Consider the following 17,538-nt stretch of genomic DNA (forward strand, 5'->3'; position numbering starts at 1 on the left):
TTCCAAGTCTCTGCTTTTCTATTTTCTTCCCTATTTTCACCTGGGTCTTTACTAATTTATACTTCAAACTATCTCCATCACATGTTGCTCATGAATTTTTGAACCTCTAGATAACACGGCTCCGTCGAAATCCTCGGCCATCTGTATATAACATTTCATTAATTTATCGCCATGCAGACTCTCTTATTAGGTTACTAGTCTCTTTTAATTAGAGTAATTACTATCGACAAGCGACGTATTAAAGATTAATAACGCTAGTTGTGTCCTGAACATATTTACCAATCAATAAATGGTGTTGACACAGTGTATACCAAAGCGGTAAATCTGATTTTAAATAAACAAATTGAAGTGGTGAAATCGGTCGAAATTGCCTATTAATTTTTTTCCGACAACATTATGGATATTAACAAAATAAACAAAACAAATTGGAGTAAATTTCTGGGTACAATCGCGAAAATAGCTCACTCCTCTGAAACGCAGTACATATTTTATCATAATTGCGTAATTCAAAGTGACAAATCTAATAACATCTCATCAAGTTAATCAACCTCGTCTTTATAAAAACGCATAACGCGTAAAAACCTTGAGCAGCTATAATTTCTCTCTGCAACTGGCATCATTAATTAGACTATTTAAAAAACGAATTATCGTATTAGACCATAACAAGCATCATCGGTGGTCGTATGGAACACAACAAAACAACTAATTAGCGTCGAAATGGCGTCTTGTTGACCCGTGGGCGACATCCGGCATGGTGCCGACCTCGGGGTCAACCACGCTGATGGTGCTGGCGCAGACCCGTTGTCCATTTGACGTGGAGGACGACCCAATTAATAGCGGAATTATGGAGCTTCCGGTGATGTCATCCACTGTGACGGATGCGTATCGATTTGTCAAAGTGCATCTGAACGTACAGAATTGGGGAACATGGTGTATCGTCGGGCGTCTAGCGTGGAACATGAAATTTGCAATTACGTCTCTGGTTGCGAAAGTGTCTTTGGTCAAACCGCCGCATCCCTTTCCCCAACTCTCGCCGGAATAATTTTTCATCAAAATTATAAATTGTTGTGCAGAATTAACTCTGCGCCATGATAAAATTAAATATTAACTTACGAGCGCGGAATAATTAGAAACCTTGCCTTGTCTTTAGCTCAAAGTTATTCTACTGGAATTGTTTCATTAATTAAGTATTCAGAGCCTGGAAATTACTATTTCTGTTTCGTCTCGAATAGGTTTCTAAAATATCGGCTTGTCTTGTCCGGAATTGCGCAATGGAGCTGCAAATTTCCAGAATGAAAAACGGCCGATACCTTGCAGAGAGTGTGAAACCCCGAAAGGGCGACTTTAGGCTTGTGAGGGCGCCCTCTAGTCATTAGACTAGATTAGCTGACCGGTAGCACTTTTACTATTCTGTCGGATCGATACTTGACACTCGAAGCACGCAGCAATCCTTCAGAAGAGGATATTTAGTTGCCGGCTTTTCAGGCATTTCAATCGAGCTCGCTTAACTTTCGAGTTTCAGCTAAAAGCGCAGTTAAATGCCGGGCGAATTTTTCGGTTCTTTGCTACCGTTTCATGTATTGTTTATGATCCCCCCAAAACTACAATAAAATCGACTTTTATAAGTAGTACTAAATGTAAATAAACTTTTTTTTTATTATCGCATGTTACACGCGAAGTTCGTGTTTGAATTCCAGGGACTGTAAAACTTTAAAATCACAAACATGACGAGTTTTTTGATACTCCATTTTAGTTCTAGCGAGTGCAGTCAGTGCCATTTGTTTTACTTATTATTACGTCACGTTTTCAATTATTTAAAACGCTTGCTGTTGAAGTAAAAAGTAAAAAAGCTTGAGTCACTCCATGAATATAAATTGTAGGACCGCTTCTTGTGTAGTTGCCAGGATTAGCCTAAGTGCATCAACAGAGTTGGTTGTCTCTAGTTTATTGATGAATTCAATAAGGAAGGAGCTGGATATAAACTGTAAAAGAGAGTTTCGATTTCTCACGTCTTCTTAGTTTGTAACACCCGGTATAAACAACAGGATGTTACCGCTAAATTTTACTCACATATTTATGAGTGTTTTGTCATAATCGTGTTTACAGTAATTGAAAAGTGGCAGAGTGTTGTGTAAAATTAGTCGACATGTATAGCAACACGGTTTTGCTTTTAATGGAAAATAATAGGTGGAAACATTTTGAAAACGTGTAGACTAAGCGAGGGAAATTTGAAGTAAATTTAATTAGAACGACATCGCAAATGTGAGTCATTTTTTGCTGACCGCCCTGTATGATAATCCCCTCGCTTTGTGAGCTACAATCGCCAAATAAACGAACAACAAACATTAGCTTGGCAGTTTATCCCCTGAAATCAATAAGCGAGTTATAAATTTGCAGAGTTTAGCAATTATGACAAAGAACGGTTCATTAGACCGAACGAATAGATACAATGCAATGTTGTTAAAATACTATAATTAGAGAGCATGCACTTCGGATCAACGTCGATTAATTAAGTAATTTCGATTTGTGAATGCAGGGAATTGTAGCGAATCAAGCGAGCAAATAATAGAAATGAAAATTGATCCGCTCTTTATTATAGCGCAATTTGCTTAAATTGATCACAAACTCACTATGTGTGCTCGGGAGATTCTAGTTTATTTACTTAATGTGGAATCGATTCGAGATTCCACGATGTTGAAGGCGATATTTTTCGTTAATTCGTCTGTCGTAATTATACAATGTAGTTTTCCGCCGTGTATCTAATTTCAGCTTTCAGAATAATTATTTTACAATGTAATTAGAGTTGAGCAAGCAAAATACCTTTGTTGTGGCAATCTGACAACTATAAAGTCTTAAATGCAGTGAAATTGAACGCATCATGGAAATTTATGTTTCTCAGGTGGTTTACAGAACGAGATGTCTCGTGGAAAATGCTCAGATATAACCGAGAAGTTGTTTAGAAAGTACTATCGTTGATTTATTCCTTCCACATTTTACCCTTAAATGGGTCATTTTTTAAGCAGTCATGGCAATTAATTGCTCGTTGGTTAGATTTAAATAACACAGCTATCAATGCTTCCTCAAACAAACAGTGGTCATTATTCTTTGGCTCTTCATTAATGCGTTACAAGGGTAGTAAATCTGAGATCACGACCGCACAAAGAATAGACCATGTTCGTGTATTAGTACGGTTATGTTAAACTCCAAAGACATCTTTCAAACACAGTCACATTTTGAAACCTCATCCAATTTAATTTCGTTGTAAAGTTACACAAACACATAATAGCAACCCAGTTCCTTTTATGGCAGTCAGAGCAGCCAACCTAAATATTGTATATCAAATAGATCCTGATTTCGTCGCTGGGAAAGTAAAACCATACGGACAATGTAAAGATCGTTATCGCGACATCCAGAACATCCTACCAGCAGCTTAGTGGATCTTTAAGTGCACAGAAAAGACGTGACGTGAAGATGGACTATGGTAGACGTGCGCTATCGAAGTAAATCAGGCCTATTTCGTGACCGGCTGTGTTGACCGTGACCCGCGTGAACTCCATCAGCAAGCAGTGAGGTCCTCCCACACTTCTTCATGGCGATTTTGCTATTGCGAAGAAATGGTAGCTCGAGATGAAGATTTCGTTCGCGGCTTTTCGGCTATGTTAATTTTCTTGTCCGTCGTTAAGTTTGATTATATTCCAGCGTCAAAACAGCAAATCATCACTTGAATGAATGTGCATTACGGGAAATGCGGGGATTCCAATCTGAAGTAATTGGCTTCGGTCGAGGCGAATGTGGAGCGTCTGTCTCCTGGGTGACCGAAGCGGTCACGTTCACCGACGAGGCTATCAAATCCACAAATTCAGCCTCATAAACTCGCTGTGGTACGCTAGGACGAGTACTAGCCATAAAGTGCGCTTAATATCGCATTTAGGAATCGAAACCGTGTGCAAATGCGGATTTATGTTCGCTCTAATCATCCATCATTGCCGGATTAAGCCGATATCTGACCGGATTAGGGGTTTACGTGGAACTTCGTGAACGTCACCTATTATTAATTATGCACCTTTTGGATGGCTGGACATCACACTTGATGCGAGGAGGTTGAACACGATAAGCCGCGATCGATTCCAAAATCTTTTCCTCCAATCCTGCTTGCAATTCTCCCCGGCTTTTGCCTCTATTTAATTACTCTGCCATCACTGTATATACATGTACACGATGCCAATATATTCAAAGCTATTTTTCTAAAACGTCCAGAACATCCTCTCAAATGTCTTTATTCGATTTAGACTGGAAGACATCCGCAAGAAAGCTGCATAGTGAGAACAGCTTTGAATATAAACGAGTGCGCCACTCTGCGAAGAGGCGAGAACACGCGGTAATGCAACTCTTTAGAATGATTTGCAGCGTTCAGCAGCCACGGAGCCGGTTTTGTGTGCTCAGTTAAGTCGAGAGCCTTGCATTTCTCGAGTTCCCTTCTCGAGTTTAGCACGCTTGCTGAGTTTCTGATGACTGCCACTTCACTCCAAGCTAAAACACTGCTCCCAGGATGAATGAAGCCCAGATTCTAGGTAGAAACAAAGAGTCGGACCACCACCATGGAAATTTCGCTCATTTTTGGAGATGCAAAAACTATTCCGATATAGCCAAAGTTTATGCAGTGCACTCAACACGACGAGTTACAGTCGCTCCCTTCTGCATTTAATGTCGTATTATACGGAAACAAATGAAATGAAATTGGGTCTTCACGGAAACATTACCACAGCACCATTACATCTAAATGAATTCTCCTTAGAATGAAACAAACATCTCGAGTGAGACGGAGGAGCTTGTTGGGGAAATGGACGCTTTTCGGAACACCCGGTATGTGTATTGATTGTTTTTACTTTGGAGTAATTTAATAAAAGTTCTATATATGTGTACCTCCATGACACCCTCGTCCAAATATAACAGAAACAGGTCTTCCGGAGTGATATCCGGCGTACGAAGGCACTAATTTAATTAAGACCATCATAATTCATACATGGATGGCAGACTGCGTGACTGCTGGGATGCGTAACACTGTTCATTCGACTATAATCGTTGGGTGCCGGCGTGGTGCCGCCCATTAAGAGGGCAACATTTTTCTGAATTTCGTCTTATGAGTTATAAAAAGGAGACGATGAGGATCCATCTGGGGAAAATTGTTTTTGTTGCGACATAAAACGTATATGAATTCAAAAGAAGTTTGGTGTGTTGATTATGGCAATATTTTGGAAAACCGTGTGTTTATCGATCGCGTTCATCCATCACGATCAATTAAGGGCAAGTTGCGAGGGTTCTGCGTCGGCATCATCCCTGCCTGATCCCGAGAGATTAGCAGGAAATGGTCGGGCAAGACTGTGGGCCAATTCTCTAATCGTGCAACCTTCTCGATAAACACCAGGGGGTTGTATCGTAGCATTTGGAAACGGGTCAAATGGCTTCAGTTGTGTGCTGTGCTGACTGGTGACATTTGCGTTGCTGACGGCGACCGTTCAAGAGACGCCTAGTATCTGTCCTGGTGCGATAAGACGTCGCTCCGTCGTCTGGAGACCTTTACGGCGAGCGTTGAACATTTCACCTACAAACACAATGTCAGTTGCATTGCTCGTGCCCCCATCCACCACGACACTTGCCAACTTTATAGTTTGTTTGATCGAATGAAACGGAGCGAAGAGCTTCTTTTTAAAGCGAATTTGATGGACCAACGGACCGGAGATGTTTGCCTTCGCGACTCTTACTCGGAATCACCTAAATAAACACCGTGCCGACGCCATCGACGCCGACGACTTGCAAAATTTATGCAAAAGTTGGAGGAAAGCAACGAGTTTATCAAACTATGAAAGATTGATAATATCGATACTTGAAGCCAACACCACCGGGGAAGATTACTTTTAACTTGAACAAGTTAAGTGTGACCAGCCTTTGATTACATTGGAGCAAACGTTGGCATAAATTTTATGTAAATTTATGAAAACGGCGACTAGTTTACGATCCTTCAAAATTTTATAGGATTTGTGATGGTGCGGTGTCAAGGCGTCTTTTCCATCAATGTCAAAAACTGTTTTGGCGTAAAGCTCGTTGATTTGGCAGGTACGAATTCCAGCACCCACATTTCCCGGTTGTATACACGTGTACGAACATGTCCGCATTTTGGCAATAAACTACACATGTGTCGTATATCCTGCGGTCGAAAATACGAGGGTCCATTTCGCGTCCCCGAATCATCCCTCTTCACATTCCTCCCTTTCCACGCTGATAATGAACGCGGCCATTGTTGACGCCCGCTAAGACACAGCTATCTCGTCACAATCTGCGCCACACTAAATGAAAAAGTCATTAACACCGGCTTTAATTCCCTTGCGGCCCTGTGTTCCGGCTCGTCTTTGCCATTTTCGCCGGTCTCTGCGGAACGAATCCAAAAGACTTTAGAGAAGCGCTTGATGAACTGCTATTATTTTAGAGATTTTTACCCACTTTCAGGCTTTCTATCTGGCGTTTTGTTTGTTTGATGGCTGCTTTTTTCTTTCTATCGGAGTCCGATCTGACTGGCGTACGACAAAGAACGCATTACGGAAGTTGTTGATTTTTGGCTCTTCCGACGGTTGGAACGACACTCGTTGTTATCGGCAGAAATTATCATTTGCGTCGAATGTCTTAAACATCGTCGTTGTGCCGCAAAAAGAGCTATTAGAAGGGAGTTCATAAAGACATTCCAACATTATCTGATTAATCGAATCGGGGGATTTGAGAAACGCGAAATCTGAATTGGTGACAAATTCAGAATTGAACGCAATCTTCAATAATTTTTTCCATTTTTTGTATTTTAGGTTCTCTTGAGATTATCGGGTTTTGAAGCTTTTCTTTGGTTTTTAAAATGTTGTATCTTTTCGAATGTTTAACGAGCTTAAAATTTCGGATATTTTTTTGCGCAAAATCTTTTCTAGAACAAGCGAAGTAGGTCATCCTAATTTTTTTTTCTTCAATTTCAACGAAACTTTTGTATCTTCGACAACATAATGCTTTATAATTTTTTTATAAACAATTCTATCAACAATTTATAATATACTGAGTGTTAAAATTTCGCATTTTTCGCATGCCATGACTAAAACAAAACATTCTGGAATTTTTACAAGACAATTGTAGACATTGTTTGTTATGATGGGATGTAACAGCCAATTAAAGCCATTTTAAAAAGAAAAGTACATTTTTGACACTACGAACTTCAAAATGGAGGCAAGTTTTTAATTTCAAGTTTTCTAAATGTATGACAATTTTTATTTTTGTAATTTAGCATCTTTACTTTGTTCTCTATAAAGGAAATTGTGGGCAAACGTTTCGTTTTGCCGTTACATTTTTTTTATACTGCGGATGGTTGTAATAATGTATCTTTTTCTTATTTGTATATATTTTTTTTTCTTATTCTATAAATTCGGAGGCAACCTTGGATTGTAAAAATATTTTCTTAAATGATTCCATTTTTCTGTTGATGTTGATTTTTTAATAATCTGAATTGCCAAATAAAACATAACAAGAACAAAAAAATTGATTAAGGTTGCTTCAAAATTTTGAATTATTAGTAAATTAATAATTCCTCTTATTTATCCTATGTAGTTCTTGGCAACTAGAAATCGTTTAGAAGTACATAGTATACAGACTGTTTTTTAAATGTATGTACAAAAAAGTGTGGTCATTCCTTGCCACAAGTTGAGCCTATTTAGAGAACAAAGTCTTTTCGTTTTAGAGATAAATTTAAACAAAAAAATCAATAAATTTGCTTGTGTGCCACTGAATTTAAAAGTTAACAAACTCAAGTTGCTAGTTGCTTAGGAAACAAGTCATTCCAGGCGAGTTTTTTATAAGTGGTGTAAAAAGTTCGTGGATTAGGGTTAATTTTACTTTCTCATTTTTTGATATAAAAACTGTTTTTTCGTATTTTATACTTCTTCTGGAATTGCGCAGATCTGTTTTGAACATGCATTTCAAAAACACTCTGTATAAATTGTATAACCAGAAGATTGCCTACAATGTTTTTTCTAGTGTAAAAGTACACATTGCGCTTTAGTTTGACACTAGTTTGAAAATTTGGTCGCCATTTTGAAATCCGTAGCAATATTACGTAAAATACGTAGTATTTTGTTCCTAAAATAATATAAACAAAGAAAAAACAATAAAACAATAAAGCAACTACTCAAAATTATTTTCAGAAAAGTTTAAAATTAAACAAAAAAACAGCTGGATTTACCCAAAAACAAAATGAAATTCCAACGAAATTAGTGCGACTCGAATAATGCAATTGGCGTTTGATTAATTCCCCTACGTTGCGCCTGTTAATTAATATTAATGTTAATTAGTGGTTTAATATTAGTCTCATTTATTATCCACCTGTAATGAATCTATCAATATCTAAGCCTTGAAATGACAGTGTCTGTTGTTAAAAGCCCATTAATTTTTCCATTCTTATCTCTAGTGTTGTTTTCTTGTAACAACCCATTACCGTTACGGCACAAATCATGAAACATTTCAGTCATTTGTAACACAGTGGCCAACAGTCGTTCATACAAATCGCTCGGTTGCAACCGTAATAATGCCTACATTCTAGGAAACGTATTATATCGTATTCATAGTTTAACGGGTCAAACGAGTAATTCGTCAAAGCATTGTGGTTGCAACTACATAATCTAACCGCTCTTCTGCCGAGACTGAATCGTTTAGATTACACCTCGACATGCTGTCATTTAATCATATTGAATCAAAAAAGGGTAGAGATAAACTAATGTTGCTGTCACAGCACACACAACGTTTTACCAGAAAATCGGGAGAGATTAGGGTCCGGGATGGAAATGACGTTTGACTAACTATTCAATGTATTGAAGAGCGCGGTGAAGAGCACAAACGTAATTAATAGAAAAGTGTCAGTGATAGATAACATCGAGGTGGGCTTTTTTGTGGTTAGAAGAGACGAGGTGGGTGGCAAAGCGTTGTGGTTTTACATGACGTGTTAATAAATGGAACGCAGCGTGTCGAAATCTCCTTCGTTCTCCCTAAAACTCATCCTATTTAAGTTGCAGCAACTTATTTAAACACTGCTCATTTGTTGAAAGTTTATACCCTCGTCGTGCACTGCCCGAAAGCATACGCTGGTGACATTTTTATGCCCGACGTGGGCAGTAGAGAAGAAGAAGAAAACAGGAAAACCGCAAAGAAGGCAAGAACATATTCAATTTTACGGGTTGCTTACAAGCGCGTACGGCAGATTTATTATTTCCGAGCTCGTTCAATCTTCGAACGCCTGCCGAGCTAATCTTCTGCAGTGAAACGAGAATGACAATATAGGACGTTTTCTAACTTTTTTCATCTTGATTAGCGTATTATTGTGGAATGATGATTTATTTGGCCGTATAACGATTTTACATGATTTATTTTTCATCAAACCAGTTAATAGCGAGATTGGATGTAAGCCGGTTGGAACGGATACAGTGGGACTTTGATTAGAATTTTTCAATCATGGCCACTACGAGGATGGTAAACATCATCAGAAATTACCACCTACTTTAAGAAAGTTTTCATGGCAAACGATAGTGCTTATCACTTTTATGGATGAAACTTTGCATGAATGCTCGAAACTTGTCTACACAACGAACACATATGATACATTATTTCGCACCTCCGGCCAGACGAAACCAAGATACCTGTGTATGGTTCGTACATTTAAACAGTCTGCGAGAATCATATTATAATGCTGAGAAGCTGATAACAACTTTAGTGAATTTTCTAGATTGCAGCTTACTCAGGTATACTTCAATGCTTGTCTGCTTCCTTTCAGGTATGACAAATAGCTCTTGTAAAGCTACGTAACGAGGGTCCTTTCTGTGACATGCCGTCGGGGTAAGTTTCTGCAAATAAACACGTACGAAATCAACGTCTGAAACAACGTTTTTACTCGTCTTATATCAATTTCTGACATGAGATTTTTACCGCACTAAACTCCGTATTAGTTGATCCTTTATGTAATCGCAGTAAACTTTAATAAAACGTGATACTTGTACTTGGATGTTTACCTCTTATACGATTTTATGGTTCAGTCTAGGAAAATTACAAAAATTTTTAATTGGCACTTATAAGTTTAGAGAGGAAGTCGTAAAAGTTTCTTCTCTCAGCCGGAATTATTTTATTTTGGGTTTAAGAAATCGATGTTAATCTCAAGTAACACTGGGGAAACTTATTCCTCTGACTCTCGGTTTTTAATTTTTAGATTCGTAAATTTACAGATTTACATCAAATTACATCATTAGGTTCATTTGCAAACTCTTATTAACCTTCAATGCTCTCTAATTCAGGAAAACTCTAATTTGGGTATTCAAACTTCAAAATTTCCACCTTCTTTAAATTCTGGCTTGTGTTAACGGGTCAACCACAGGTTCTGCCTTGCATTCTGAGGGTAAATCTGTGAAAATTTTTAAACTCTAAGAAAATTCTAAGGTTTTGAAGCACACTTTAGTTATTTTTGCTCATTCAACGCAGAATCTTACGCTGAATCCAAAACTGACCCATTTTTTTTTCGTACGTCAACTGAGTTATGTTTAAAGTAAATTTTTGCGCTCGATATCTCTCTTATTTTTACGGAGATTCCAAATACGTTCCAAAATTCACATCCGACAACAAATAACTAAGTTATGCCCGATTAACCTTTTAACTGTTGTAAACGTGTACAGGGTGATGAAAAAAAAGCGCCTATGTGTGAAAATACCATGTCCTTTTCAGTTAAACCATCTCAGAAATTAAAGCAAAATGAATTTAAACACATTCCTTGTCATAAAATGTTTTTTTTAAAGAAAAAACTTGGCAATGCTGCGCTACCATTTCTAACAAAATTTTACAGTTTCGGATAGTTTATTTCAGCTAAACATTTCCGAACCTACTACAGATTTTGCGCCATGGTTTTCTAGGGCCTTTTTCCTTTAGAGTTCTCCTTTAAATACCCAAAATTTTATGATCAATTTTTTTGCGAAAAAACTTTCCGACTCAATCGATAATTTTTTTTTTGCCGCCACTGGTAAACGATTTCACCTACCGATCTGATATTTGGCTAGTTAATAAATCTTTAGCTGTTCTTTCAATTGATCTGAAACTCAACGATATTAAATGTCGTTTTCGGTTCAAAAAACATTTTTGAAAATCACCTTTAGAAGACCTCTTCAAAACAGTTTTTGATCAATGACTCGCTTATCTGTAAAGCAAACTTAAATTATTTGTGCTCAGTTACCGCAAAATTTCACGCACAATCCAAAACCGGTCGAATTTTTAACGTACACGGCAACAAATAATTGAGTTATGGCCGTTTGAAGTTTTGGGTGGTCGCCAGAGGGGCAAATTTTAGAAGGTTCTATTTATCTCGAAAAGTACGACAAATGAAAAGGAACGGTTTTTGCCATCGTTTTTATTGCGATTTTTCAGTTCTTACATTTTCCGGAAGTCGAACATTTGATCTTTTTCGAAAAAAAAAGACTAAAGTTATGTAAACTTTCTTTAGTCGATTTCTTGCTTATTTTTAGAGCAAATTCTTTTTATCATAACTGTGATAACATTATTAAAATAACTGAGTTTATAGTTTATTAAAGTTTTGAATCAAACTTCTGCGCTCGATATCTCGCTTATTTTTTAAACAAACTTGCGTTATTGGGGTTCATTTTACACAAATTTTTCCGCAGATTTTAAGTCCGGACTTAAAAGCCAAATATGACAATAAATAACTATGTTATGACCTATTAATTTCGAATTGTGATTATTTTAAAATAGTTATTTATCATTAGACCAAAATTTGAGAGAGCAATATAAATTCTGTTATTGTGACTAATTGGTTCTATGTAGATTTCGAAAAGATTCACTTTCAAAATTTTATCTTCCAATATTTAAAGTAAAAGCGCTAGCATAGCTTTTTATACTCATCGCTTGCTTTTCGATGTTTTGCGCACGCTTTCCAGTGCGCGAAGCAGTGTTTCGCGGTTGACTAGGGCTAGTCGACCGCAAAACAACACAAAAGACAATCGTGCCTTGACAACGTGTTTCACCAGTGTCAGTATGGAACTTAATATTGAAAGGGTGAACCAAATAAATAACACGAAGTTTTATTATTCGACATTGGGGCTGACAACAAAATTCACAACAACAAAATTACAAATATAAAAAATGGTTGCTAAGTTACTAAATAACTATTTGATTTAATTTCTCGTTTTATTTCTGGACACAAAAACTTGAGCTGTTTGTCTACCTCTTTGTTTGCCTCCTTAGTGACTTGGAAGTACCATGTAAAAAAAGCTTACAAATTATGGCAACCGCATGACAATTCTGTTTAAAAATTTAGTAAAAACTAAAAAAAATAATTAAAAATATGTTCGTATAAAAAATGTTATACAATCCTCGTGCGCGAAGTTTGTTCGTGCATTCGCGTAAATAAAACACTCGCTCCTTTCAGTCGCTCGTACTTTAAATAAACGCTCATGCACCAACATTAGCTTTGCGCACTAGTATTGTAAAATAACTATTTTCTGTTGCTCGAAAAATTAGGGTTGATTGCAGATGTCGTGTTTCGCATTTAAGCCACTCAGTTGTTTATAAGAACGCCATAAAAGAGCTTGATTGAATTAAAAAAAAAAATGTACTGTTTTTTTGCAAATTGCGGCGGGGCAAGTAGTCTGGTTTTTTCTCAATAAATCCCGATATGCAGACAAAATACCAGCCTTGTATAAAGTACGTAAAAATAAAATCAGCTTGATGTGTTTTTCACGTCGTTTGAAAAACGTAAAAATCCAAACTGTGGAATATAGAATGTCCGGGATAAGCAGGATATTATAGGTATTCGGACGCAATTTCTTTCAGTAATGACGTTGTTTTTCAGATTCAGTTAGTGAATTCATAGGAATTCGTGTTGTGTTCCGTAAACGAAGCTGAAACCTCGAATCCTGCACAAAACGTTGGATTAGTTCGGAATTACACGAACCCGAGATATTTTTTCCTCTCTGCATTATCCTTTGTCCCGTAAAAATCAAACTCTTTTAACTCTTTTTTTTGAAATCATCGAGCTGTTAAATTTAATTGAAGTATATCGAACGCATTAGCGTAATTAAACAGCGTCGACCCCAGTTTCACTGTCATTGCTAACGTGATCACCAAATTCCCTGGTGCGATGTGATTTGCCCCGTCTTTCATGATATTGTGTGTAGCATGCATTTTTATGAATTTTAAATTTGACAAGAATTATGGTGATGTAAAACCGCAAGGGAAATTAAATGCGACCGTAGCAGACCCAATGGACTAGCGGTGGACAGGCTTAAGCCGGAAAATTTGCATACGATTGCCGACGATGCCAACATAGAAATTAGTAAAGAGATCGAAAAGACGACTCTATTTCGGAATAAACTTATCGGCGGTGATTTGTCGCGGCGACGCCGACGCCGACGCCGCCGGTCGCACACGATTTGAATATCATTTATTACATGGAAAGATATGCACAAGCAGCTGACATGTAATTAATATGGTGTGTAACTATAATCTTGATATTTTGAATCACAATGCCAAACACGCAGAATATTTACTAGCGCTAATGAATTATTTGTTTCCAACTCGAATTCTTCGTGGGGAGAATCGTAGAATTTTTGATTGGGGGATTAAGTGATAACGCTTTTCCACGGCTCTTGCTAATTTTTGTAGAGACACAGCTCCAGTGCTTATGGTATTAGTCCGCTCTCACGCGCCTTTTCAAGCCCCCGGAAAAGCACTGGGTCAGAAATAAGGTCCTTTCAGAGTGGACAAGCCGTAGATCCGTATCTCGTAACACATGACGACTGCGTCCCTCGAACGTTAACCTCTAGAGTTATCAAAACATGGATCGATAAAGTAATAAGAGGAATGACGTTCCAAGTACCTGCGTGCCGAAGGGAACATTGTTTCATCACCAAGAGGAAAGTGACACAGATCGACGATATAATTATGCCAAGGGAATCCGAATTCGTTCTTGTTATGATCGGGAATGCGCCGGAGGCAACCCGACGAACAATAAACATAATAATTAATGCCGCATGTTTGAAGACGCTTTCGCTAGGATTACGCTAATAATGCCCTCAGTTTTGCATTATTTGCCACTGCACAGGCAGGATGCACTTTTGTTGTTGGAAGTAGAAAAAGGAGCCACGAGATGGAGATGCTCTCTGCTAATTAGTCTTTGCCACGCTAATTACGTCCTCAAAGGACAACGACAAGGCATCATCGCCAAACAGAAGTGTAATTAAAAAACTCGCGCTGGTTCTGACGCAGCGGGAAATCTATTCTTTATTTTTCGAGCAAATTCCACTAAATATTACGATTTTCTTTAAGTTCACACGAGCGAAAATATTTATTTAGCGAAACGTGGCGGTTTGTTAATTTTAACTCTTTTACATGCTGGAAAACACGCGAACAACAAGTTAAATAGTAAAATACTCCAATTTATTTTCCGTTTATCAGATTTTATCACTTTGTAAAAACGCATATGTGTTAAAACTTTATCTACTTTTGATGTCTTTTGCTTGTTTTTACAACCGCGGTTTAGTGAGGAAATTAAAATCACACGGTACAAAATTGAATTGAGATTAAAACGGGGTTGGTAACGGTAATCCAGACTGTTGCAGGTTAATTGACAGTTGTTTCCAAAATCGGTAAAAAATGACTGAAAATTGTTTCAGGTGCGCCCTAGCGAAGAGTTTAACTACTATTTAATGAAGTGTTACAATCTTAAGCCCTTCGATAAACTGTTATAGAATGCAATAAAAGTGCGCTCTCGTTTAGGTCTATTTTCCTCCCCTTAATTAAAGTAGTCACGAAAAACTGCGTAAAAATGTGAATTAATCCGGGTCGACAGTGATAACGAGTTTTCCGCAAAGTTATTCCGAAACGTATTCACTGAAAAGTTATCGCTACGCCCTGGTTATTGCGAAACACAATTAACGTTGTCAGAAAGTGGACGATGTGCAAATTTGAAACCACCCGAAATAACTCGGGGGGTTATTAATGCCGCGTTACCGACCAAGAGTCCGATGCTATCAAGTTGCTGAAGCGCAACATCACCTTCAAGAGGATCTTTTACGACAAACTGAAATATGGACTCGTTTGTATGCGTCCAGGAAACGGGACGCTAAAAAATACCGTGTCATCTTGGCAAGGTCAACTGGAGGCGGAGGCAAAACAGCCTTTGACCTGGCCTGAACAAGTCATGACCGAATAAGGATATGCTCATCATCATGAACTGAAGAACATAAAAGAGGACGAAACGGAGTATTTGTCACTAGAGAATCAAAGCGGGGATTTTTTTTCGGAGACGATGTTATTCGAGACGGCTATTTTTTGTTATCAATTTAGTTGCGTGCCCCGAAACTTAATTTAAATTTGTGCGAAATGGCGCCCAATCTGTTAACAAGTCGACGGAAAAAAAGACGCAAAAAAGTGTTGCTGCCGGCAATCAGTTTCGTAGTTACGAAGTTCCAAACATGTCAGTTTGCTTTCAGATAATTAGCAAAAAAGGGGAAGCTGGTTTTTAGATTTTTAAAATGAGAGACTTTTTCGTTTTATTGCTTAATTGCCAATTAATTGACTCAAATTATGAAGTATTACCATTCTGTCGCATTGTTCTAACTAGCTTTTAATAATTACATTGAAACACACATTAATCACGTCACATTTTCCAAATAGCTTCATTTTTATTATGGGAAACAAATTAGTGGAGCAATTCTCGAACTCAATTGATATAATTCAGGAGCTATTCAGGAGATATCTATCGAAACCGTCTTGGGAGTTCTTCTTCCATCGAAAACGCGCCTCCGCCACAGCCGCATGTAAAAATAAATGACACGAAAAAATGTTAATGGAGTGTCGGTATTATGGGTCCCGCCGTCCGAATTAATGGCGGCGTTCTCGAAAATTACGCGTGTCATTTAGCGAGCCGGCACGAAAATTAAAAATTTAAAGAGACCGTTTCAATGCCGACAATGCTCCGACAGAAGACGGCTGCATATTCTTCTTCCTTCCCGTCACGTTGTCGATTTACAGACCACCCTTTTTACAGCTCAGCTTTTCTAATACTTGGGAGATTATGCAAAGTCATAAAATTACCAAAATGAAAATATGACCACGTCATGCGTGAAATTGAAATATTCGTGTTTCCCTTATCAGCGCCACCAACAAGGACTTGCAAATTTAGGGCAGGAGATAAAGAAATTCGAGGAAGTAGGATATTGACTGGAAAATTATGTAGACAGACGTTGTGTGCACTGGTATGTTTGTAAAAAACGAAAAAAAAGTTCGACGAGGATGGGATTCGAACCCACGCGGGCAGAGCCCATTGGATTAGCAGTCCAACGCCTTAACCACTCGGCCACCTCGTCCTTGAAGTTTCCGGCTACTTTGACGGAACTAAGCTGTATTTTTTTTATTACCACACTTTTTTACTTCATTAATCATTTGTTTGAAGTAATACTTTCTAAATTATAATAAAAACCCATTAAAGTTCGGGTAATTAAAAATAAATTCTATTTCAGAACGTAAATGGCAATAAAAGTGATTTTATTGAGGCTTTTATAATTCCAATGAAATAAATATAATCGTAAAAGGTTCAAATTAATTGCTGTTCCGCTAATTAACTGTGGACATAAACACGCCTTTTTTAATCTGTATTCAAATCATACAGTAAATATCAAGTGAATAAAAAATTGAGCTGTGAGCAACCGATGCACTTTTTCTAATTGCAAATATCTAAAGTCCGTTTTTTTTTTTAAAACCACCAACACCGCAATTTTTCCCTGCATTACAACCGGCAACGTTGCCTAGGAAGATTTTTGGTCAGAAAATAGTTGTCAAATTTTTGACATTTCTGAAAATTAGACAGTGTTTCCGTTAAAAACGTTTCTTTTACAGCCTGTTGGATTACAATAAATCAAATGATTTAATAGGAAAAGACTCGGCACAGCCTGAAAGGCCGTTTTGTGTAATCAAATTGTCAATTAGGCAGCTAACCTATTTGATTTTATCACCAAAAAGTCACCATCGACGACGTTGGCGGTTGTAAAGTGGTAGGAGAGTGCGGTGTTGGTGGTTTTTTAATAAAAAAACGGACTTTATTTATCTTCGGTATTAAAAGTGAAATTGTATTGCGAATATTGTTATACGTAAATATGTAGTGGAAAAAATAATCAAATTTTTGGTTTGTTTATTTTAGTGTTTTTTTATTAATTTGTTTTTTGCTGCAGGCAATTTTTGAACTCTTTTTTTTGATATTATCTTTTCAAGATTCATTTTTGTGTTCAAGATTTGTATTAACATTAGATTTAGACGTGTCAAATTCTCTTTTTTACTTTGAATGTGTTGGATCTTTACATTCTTGGAATTAATTTCTCTCAATTTTTTAAATCTTATAAATTGTTTATATTTTTTTATGTATATTAGATACAGGTGTCTGGAAAGTGGCGCACCACCTTTAAAGGGGATAAT

General features: G+C 37.4%; 1 protein-coding gene and 1 non-coding gene across 2 annotated transcripts in view; one reads left to right on the forward strand and one right to left on the reverse strand.

Annotated features, from left to right (window-relative positions):
• LOC148181538 (MAP/microtubule affinity-regulating kinase 3-like) overlaps positions 1-17,538 on the forward strand; it is an 81,192-nt gene that overhangs the window by 7,546 nt on the left and 56,108 nt on the right. The gene's annotated exons all lie outside the window — the stretch shown is intronic.
• TRNAS-GCU (transfer RNA serine (anticodon GCU)) lies at positions 16,355-16,436 on the reverse strand. The gene has a single exon. It is a non-coding gene; the product is annotated as a tRNA-Ser (tRNA).

Source organism: Gnatocerus cornutus, chromosome 1, assembly GCF_029298725.1.
Source record: "Gnatocerus cornutus isolate USDA-ARS CGAHR chromosome 1, icGnaCorn1.1, whole genome shotgun sequence".
Taxonomy (NCBI): Eukaryota; Metazoa; Arthropoda; class Insecta; order Coleoptera; family Tenebrionidae; genus Gnatocerus; species Gnatocerus cornutus.